Here is an 8,669-nt window from a genome sequence, read left to right as displayed (position 1 = left end):
CCATCCTTCCGAGGTGGGTAAAATGAGGACCTAGATTGTTGGGGTCAATATGCTGACTCTGTAAACCACATGGAGAAGGCTGTAAAGCACTGTGAAGTGGGATATAAGTCTAAGTACTATATCCCACTGTGAAGTGGGATATAAGCCTAAGTGCTACATATCAGGTTAACTGTGATTTTAAAAAGTGCGAAGTTATGCACACAGTACAGAAAATACACATGTCAATGAACTGTCATTTATTGTCTGCTTTAAAAATGATGAAATGGATTCTGGGTTTGAACCAAGCTTCATGTTCTCAGTCCTATTCAAGATACTTATTGTTATGGGATGTAAATTCAGCCCTCCAACTTTAAAGCAGAGATCTTGTTTTATGATTATCTGGTGAAGGAGCAAACAGATATAGTATAACACAGAGAGTCTTTCTTTTTCACTATATAGCTGGAAAGACACACACTTTGGAGAAGCTCTCGATGTGCTCCACTGTACTGTGCATTCATTCTCAAAATGAAATTATACCCTGCTTCCTGGGTCAAAATTCAGTTGAACTCAATATGCCCTTCTTCTGAGTAAAGACACATAGCTCAGCATTCATAAATCAAGATATCTATCTGAAAGTGTAACAGGTTTCCAACAGTTTTTTCTAAAGAAAATAATGTCCCATTCACTTCTAAAACCATCATGCTATGGACATATGGAATGCTTGCCATCCAGGTTATGTCATGCTACTAAATCATTTCCTTGAACTCTTTAAATTTAGAGAATCAGCCATGAGCATAACATAAGTATGGTTCCACAAAGCAGCATGCTAAATTTAAACAATTTAGTCTAGGAATGTTTGAAGGGGCAGTCAAAGAATAGGACTATATGTTCTCCGATGCAGGGTTTTTTCACTATATAGATATATATATAGCCTGCCATAAATTTATATTTCTGCAAACAATATACACATCTATCTTAACTTCAATTTTTTATGAATAAAGCCATAATCCTATTTTAATTAAACTTTATGGTAACTTTATGGATATAGCATTTATAATACACCTTATCTCAGCAGAACTCAAGACAAGCTAACAGCAGTAACACAACAAAATTCAGGTAGCCCTTAACGTTACAACCATTCATTTAGCTTTCTAAATTACATTGCAATGATGCTGAAAAGAAACGACCTATGACCTGTTCTCGCACTTATGACTGTCACAGCATCCTTTTAGTTATGTGATCAAAATTTGGGAGCTTGGCACTTACAATGGTTACAGCATCCCAGGATGATGTGATTGTCATTTGGGACTTCTCACAAAGCAAAGTTATGAAGCCTGATTCACTTAATGACTGCCTATTTCATTTAACAACTGCAATGAATCACTTTAATTGTGTGTGGGGGGGGGAGTTGTAAAATTTGGTACAGCTTGCTTAACAACCACATTGCTCAGCAATGGAAATCCTGTCCTCCATTGGACTACCTGTAAACTACCTGTAAAATGATAAAACAAAGTGACAATCTATAGAATCTGAGGTGTTATAATTAAAATCAGGCTGAATTTGACAGTTTTTTTCCTGAAGAAACCTATATCGAATATTGGCATCATCCTGTACTTTGAAGGGTGGGGTGCCCATTCCATAAGAAGGGTACTCACATGGCTTGGAATCTTAATATTTGGGGACACCCTCATGTCTTCTGTTTAAGCCTTTCAGTGTCATTAGATTGGTTCTTGGGAGGAAAAACCAGAATATTTTGCTTCAGACATGTAATCAATTTTGAAAATTAAAGGTTAATCTACCAGTGATTTCACCCATCATACAGGTAGCCCACAACTTACAACAATGTCTATATGTCTATATGTTTGTTTTTATACATTTCCAGATCCCTTCTTCTTTCAGGGGTTCAGCATGTCAATTGTAAAACTTTGGCAGTTACGTGCCTCTTCTTTTCAACTTGCCATTAGAGTTGCCCACCTGTTCCAATTAGTTGGCCTGACCCAATCGCAATCATGATCTAATCCCTTGATCTTCCTGACTGGTTATTTTAAATTGGGATATTTTAATTTGGTTTTAATCATTAATTAATTACATAAATTGTAATTTGCTGTATATAATGTTTTTTATAATGTTTTTATTCTGTCTGTACACCGCCCCGAGTCCCCTAGGGGAGAGGGAGCGGTTAACAAATCCTATGAAGTAAGTAAAGTAAGTAAAGTAAGTAAAGAGGGGAAGGTGCTGCTTTAGAATGGGTTAGATCGAGAGTTGGGTTGCTCCCAGTTCAGCCCGGATTGGGCAAACCAGTAGCAGCAGCAGTGGGAAGCTCCAGCCACCTGCCCTGACATTTCTGCGCATGCGCAAAAGCCTCACGCGTGAGCACACCCAAACTGGTAGTAAAAAAATTGGAAACCCGCCTGTGGTTAGATCACGGGTTTCAAACTCGATCGCGTCATTTGTGGAACCAGGGTGGACGTGGCCTGTGCATGATGCATCTAGCCCGTGGGCCATTAGTTTGACACTGCTGGGTTAGATGGAAAAACAAAACCTCAACGATTCTCCTGAAGATGGTGAGAGCCTGAAACCTTTTCAAGGACACCATAGCAGGTGTGGAGTTGAAGCAGATGGTTCCTATAACAAAGTGAACTTCTTTACATGGACTATGTGAGAGGTTGGGGGTTTGGCTTGGGGTTTGACTGGGGAAAGTATTGTTTAATTCTATGAACTGATGGATGGGAATCTCAGAGTTAGTTTTGCTTCGACATTACCATGCAGTGGATTCAATAAACAGTAAGATTTTTGGACACAGAATGAACCTGGAGTACTATCTGTATTCTTGAGCTGGATGTTGACAAGTTCATTTAGTGACTATTCAAAGTGACAACGACATTGAAAAAAGTGACTTATGACCACTTTTCAGACTTACGACCATTGTAGCATCCCTCATGTGACCAAAATTCAGACATTTGTTAATCGACTCATATTTATGATGGTTGCAATATCCCGGGGTCACGTGATCCCCTTTTGTGACCTTCTGACCGGCAAAGTCAATGGAGAAACTAAATTCACTTAGCAACAGTTTCACTAATTTAACAGCTACAGTGATTCGCAATAACGACTGTGGCAATAAAGGCCATAAGATGGGGCAAACTCACTCAACAAATGTTTCACTTAGCAACAGAAATTTTGGGCTCAATTGTGGTCATAAGTTGAGGACTACCTGTATTCCAAGCTGCTTGTTTGGAGTTTGGCTGGATACAATTAAAGTTGTATCTATATTTATGAAAAATACGCTACTTGACTAAAGAACACAGGAATAGATGATAATATTTTCATTTTTCCCCTCTTTGCCATCTGCCCAAATATGCTGAAGGTATCCCAAACTAATGGAGCATATTTTTGGTGCTTGGAGGAAGAAAGGTCCTCTGTGAAAATGCTTTCTTTCTGTTCTGCTGAGAAAAGTAGCTCCATTAGTGGAAGCTCTTAATTGGATTCCACTTAGAACACTGTGTGTAAGATGAATGAATACTAGATAATAATGATTATATATCCTACAGATGTCAGCTCATTTTATAGGTCTGTAAATATATATACCATATGTTGCAATTGGTACTGACAGCTTATTTGGAAGCAGAGCAATATACATCCTGATACGTGCTTAGGATCACAGACTGAAAAGCAAACTACAGTTTAACATCTGCAACAATGGCCAGACACCTTCTTTTTATGTCAAAAAAGCAAAACTGCTTAGAGACCGAGTGTTTACAGGGAAATAAAGGGGAAGTGCAGAGGAAGGGCGAGGAATGATGTCACCCACCGTTGATCTGTTCCAAATGCTTCTCTTTGTGAGTTTCCAATTCCACCACAACCAAGGCATCCCCCAGATTCAGAGACTCCTCAAAGGTCTAACAATAATTGTACCAAGCTGGAGAATTCTGAGATTTGAAGTCCACCCAGGACAGCTTAGAATAGAATAGAATAGAATAGAATGGAATGGAATGGAATGGAATGGAATGGAATGGAATAGGAAAGAATAGGAGAGAAGAGAAGAGCTGGAAGGGACCTCTAGTGCAACCCCCCCCCCCCCCCCCGTTTAGGCAGGAAATCCTACACCATTTCAGACAAATGGTTATCCGATATCTTAAAAACTTCCAGTGCTGGAGAAGGCAAGTTCTTCCACTGATCAATTGTTCTAACTATCAGGAAATTTCTCCTTAGTTCTAGGTTGCTTCTGTCCTTCATTAGTTTCCACCCATTTCTTCTTGTCCTACCCTCAGGTGCTTTGGAGAACAGTTTGATTCCCTCTTCTTTGTGGCAGCCCCTGAGACATTGGAACATTGCTATCATATCTCCCCTAGTCCTTCTTTTCATCACACTAGACATACCCAGTTCCTGCAGCCATTCTCCATATGTTTTAGGCCTCAGTCCCCTAATCATCTTTGTTGCTTACTTAGGGAGCTCTGCATAGGATAAAATACTACTACTATGGAAATGGTACTTTGCTCAGGGGTTAAATAGAGCAGATTCTGACAGGTTCTGGAGAACCAGTAGTGGAAATTTTGAGTAATTCAGAGAACTGGCAAATACCACCTCTGACTGGCCCCAGAGTGGGGTGGGAATGGAGATTTTGCAGTATCCTTCCCCTGCCACGTCCACAGAACCGGTAGTTTTAAAAAAATGAATTTCACACCTCCAGATACATGGATTGATGTTAAATGGCTCCCTTTGTCCCCAACTGTACCGCCCATCTCAGTTACCATTTCCCAAAGAATTTTAATTTTATCAACCAGATGGGGCATCAAAGTCCCATTGCCTCACCAAGAGTAACACAGCCACAGCCGAGCAGTTGTAAAGAGTATTCAGAGAAGGATGATTGTCAATAACCTTTTCTAGATTTCTAGATTTTGAAAGAGCATGTGACTATTTACTGTGGTATTGCCTTATTTAAGGTGATTATTTAAGGTGCCTCATTTAAGGTGATTACGGTAGCCTCTCTGCAAATGTTTTTTTTTAATGACAATGACAAAAGGAAGCTGCTTTGAGCTAAGTGGGGTTTTCTTCCTGATAATGGTTCTACAGCCCAAGTTGGTTTAAAGTCAAATCCTTGTAGATTAAAACATTTGGATACTAGAATGGTGTGCTTTATTTTATCAGGTTTTAATAAGAAAAGGCCTAATGTAGTTTCTTTTCAAAGGACCAGAGAGCACTTATTCTGCTGGAGATGCTGAGCAGCATGGAATAAATCTGCCCATCATCTGTTTCCATTTAGAGAATCACCCATAACACAAAGATAAGGGATCTGCAGAAACTCATTTGTTTTGGTCTCTCTTCTCTGACCTCCCATGTATTATACAAGGATTGAGTTAATTATCCTTAAATTCTAATAGGTTATCATTAACTCTATCTCTGAACATTCTACTTTCCTTCCATTCTCTAATTGCTCAAGGATATAATAAAGCTTTTCTCTAATATTTATACAAATATAGTATCTGTGTTGTAGTCTCTGCCAATTACTTTACTTTCTGTTTTGTCTCTTTGGGCTAATAAGAATAATAATTCCCCACTACCTTTGTGATGGCCCTTTATGCAGTTCTGGAAAGTTATAATGTCCCCTCTCTGCCTTCTTTCTTCTATATTGAGCCTGTCCACTTCTCTTAATCTTTCCTCATGGGTCTTATTTTCAATATCTTTTATCACTTTTGATGGTGTCCTTTTAATTGCCCCTAATTTGTCTACATCTGAAGATGAGCATGTTGCTCTAAACTAAATGCTGCACACCAAATGAAGTCTAACCAGCACCAAATAGAGTGGAAAATGTGATAGGCACATTAACAGGAGCCAAAGCAAATTTGTCATTTCTTTTTTCTTGTCAGTACAGCCTCCTTCTTGCTTTCTTCTTGCTTTCTAGTTGCCAGCCAATCCATGTTTCACACCTCCTTTTTTTCTACAAAGATAGGTTATTCCATAACAATTTAAATCCATGTGACTTCCAGGTTGGAATATGCTTTCTAAAATCTGAAAGGCCAACTCTTCCTGGTTACATCCACCAAAGCCATCAGAACAGGGAAACAGGGAATGTGGCAGGGCTGCTCTCCTAAGGAGATATATCTGGTGGGATCCAAAAGAAGGGCCTTCTCTGTGGTAGCTCCATCTATTTGGAACATCATCCCTACAGAGATTAGACTGGCCCCCACTTTAGCCCTCTTTTGCAAGACTCTGAAGACCTGGTTTTGCCAATGGGTCTGAGGAACCCAGAGTGGGATGGAGCCCATGAAGTGGCTTGTTTGATTTCTTGTTGTCGCCGGTGATGGTGTTGTTATATTGCATATTGGGTTTTTATTTTTTGTAAACCATCTAGAGTCAGTGAAAATGAGTGGGTGACCACGTACATTCTCTATTTTAAAAAATACACTCCATGATATTTTGGTATGAGATGCATAAGAAAATCACAACCCTCTTAGTTGTGCTTAAGAAACTTGCTGACATATCTTTACAGCAGTGGTGGGTTCCCGATCCCATTGCAACTGGTACGGTGCAATGGGCCCTGGCGTCCACTACATGAACATGCGCAGTGCGTGCATAGTGCGTACATGAATACTTACCACCCATAACACTCCGTGAGACCTCCATGACGCTCCAGCTGCTCGGCGGAGCGTCGCGCAGGCACTCCGTGTGAGGAAGCCCCGAAAACCTCAAATAGTGGTAAGGAGCACAGGCAAGCGGGTGGGCCCTCTGAAGCACCATACCAGAACAGAACCTGGTGCTCCCAGCAGGCACCAGTACACCCTTTACAGCAGTGTTTTTCAACCTTGGCCATTGAATGATAAGTAGACTTCAGCTCCCAGAAACTACCAGCCAATATTGAAATTACAGAATTATATGTAATTGGGCAGACGTAGAAAATCGATGAATATATGCATGAGCTACGCAGAGGCGTATAGGTTGTGAAGCTGAGGACCATAGTTATACTCTAAGAGACAGGACCAAAAGCAACACTTAAATAGTAGGCAAAACCAAGATGGAAAGTGTTGGAAAGGGAAAGTCAAAACTCATTTTGATTTAATGTATACATCTGTGTTGGCGAACCTATGGCATGTGTGCCAGAGGTGGCACACAGAGCCCTCTCTGTGGGCATGCGCACTGTCGCCAGCTGCTCTTCTGATTTCCGGTGCTTGCATGTACCTCAGCCAGCTGATCTTCACGTGCACTGGAGCACTGGAAAGCCAAAGACCAGGTGACTGGTGCATGGATGTGCACCAGCCAGCTGGTCTTCAGGTTTCTGGTACTCTGGTGTGCATATGCCCACACATTCCAATTTGGGCACTCAGTGCCAAAAAGGTTTGCCACCACTGGTGTAGATGATTTACTTTAATGCAATCATATACATTTTCTCCTATTTCATTAAAAATTACATTTCAGCTATAAATACTTAAGAAACTCATAGGCAAATATTGGGTACCTCTCATCTAACGAAAAAGCTTGGGTGTGTGTTAAATTGTTGCATAATTTGGATCAAATGCTATGTAAGGAGATCGGTTAATATAGGAATTTCCTAATGGCAGTAGCTGTCAACCAATGAAGTAGACTGCATCTTGAAGTTCAATCGAAGCCTTCAGAGGTGAAGAGCCAACTGCCTTAATTCCGGTTGCAGATCCTGCAACAACATGGAGTTGAACTTGATGAGATGGAAAGAAGTATCTGTGAAATTGGTTTTCTGCATATTTGAGAAGGGCTATAGACATATTTTTTTAAAAAGTGGTATCAATAGGGCTACTTTAAAAAAAATCAATATAGATAATATTTCATATCTTTCATTAAAAGAAGTTAAAGAATCTTTAAGGGCACAAATATTAGGGATGCCAAGTCCTTGGTAAAGATTTGCTATTATCCATAGGCTAATGATCTGAGTAAATAAGGTTTTTATTAGAACTGGAAACAACATTGCTAAAAGCTGATCCTTTCCTTACATTCTCACAAAGAATTTGTGAAAAATTTCAGCCGAGGCTGTGAACCCAGTTTCAATACTTTTAAAAAACTTTTAATATTCTTGGTAAAAGACTGGGCTTTAGTCATCCAGCTGTCCTCTTATGATGATGGGTAAACATTTTGTTTGATCTTTTTTAAATAACATCACAATATTGACACTTTTTTTTCTAAAAAGAAATAAAAAAAGACTTTCAGCATTGGAGCAGGTAAAGAAACCTTTAAATGGTCAACTCTTCTGAACTGGAATTCTTGGATACCAGTTCTGCCTGTGGCTATGTGTTAATATTGTTTCTGTTGTAACATCCTCAATTGATTGGTGCAGGATTCTGAAAATGATGTTCATTTAGTTTCCTGATAGGCACCTGGACAACATTTGCTTTCCAGTGAAATAGAAATAATTTGGGACTTTATTGCAGCTAGCGTCTTTTCTCATTGGCTCACTGTAACCTAAGAAGATCATTTAATTTAATACTATAAAACTATAAAATTAATTTAATAATTTAACTGTGCCCTCACTTTAAGTTGAGAGGTGTATGTGTAAAGATAATCATTTCCAAGAATGCTTGGATTTTGTTCATAGATGCAGTATGTTCTTAAAACATATGAATGGAGGGACTAATTTACAAGCATTAACTCTCTTCCCCATCTTTCTTCTGTTCCATGCTGTCTGCATCCTGAGACCAGAAGAATCTGAAGAATTTTGGCACTTT

The sequence above is a fragment of the Natrix helvetica genome (genome assembly GCF_964273705.1).
Source record: "Natrix helvetica genome assembly, chromosome: 3".
In the NCBI taxonomy this organism is placed as follows: domain Eukaryota; kingdom Metazoa; phylum Chordata; class Lepidosauria; order Squamata; family Natricidae; genus Natrix; species Natrix helvetica.
Note: the sequence above shows the minus strand (reverse complement) of the source record.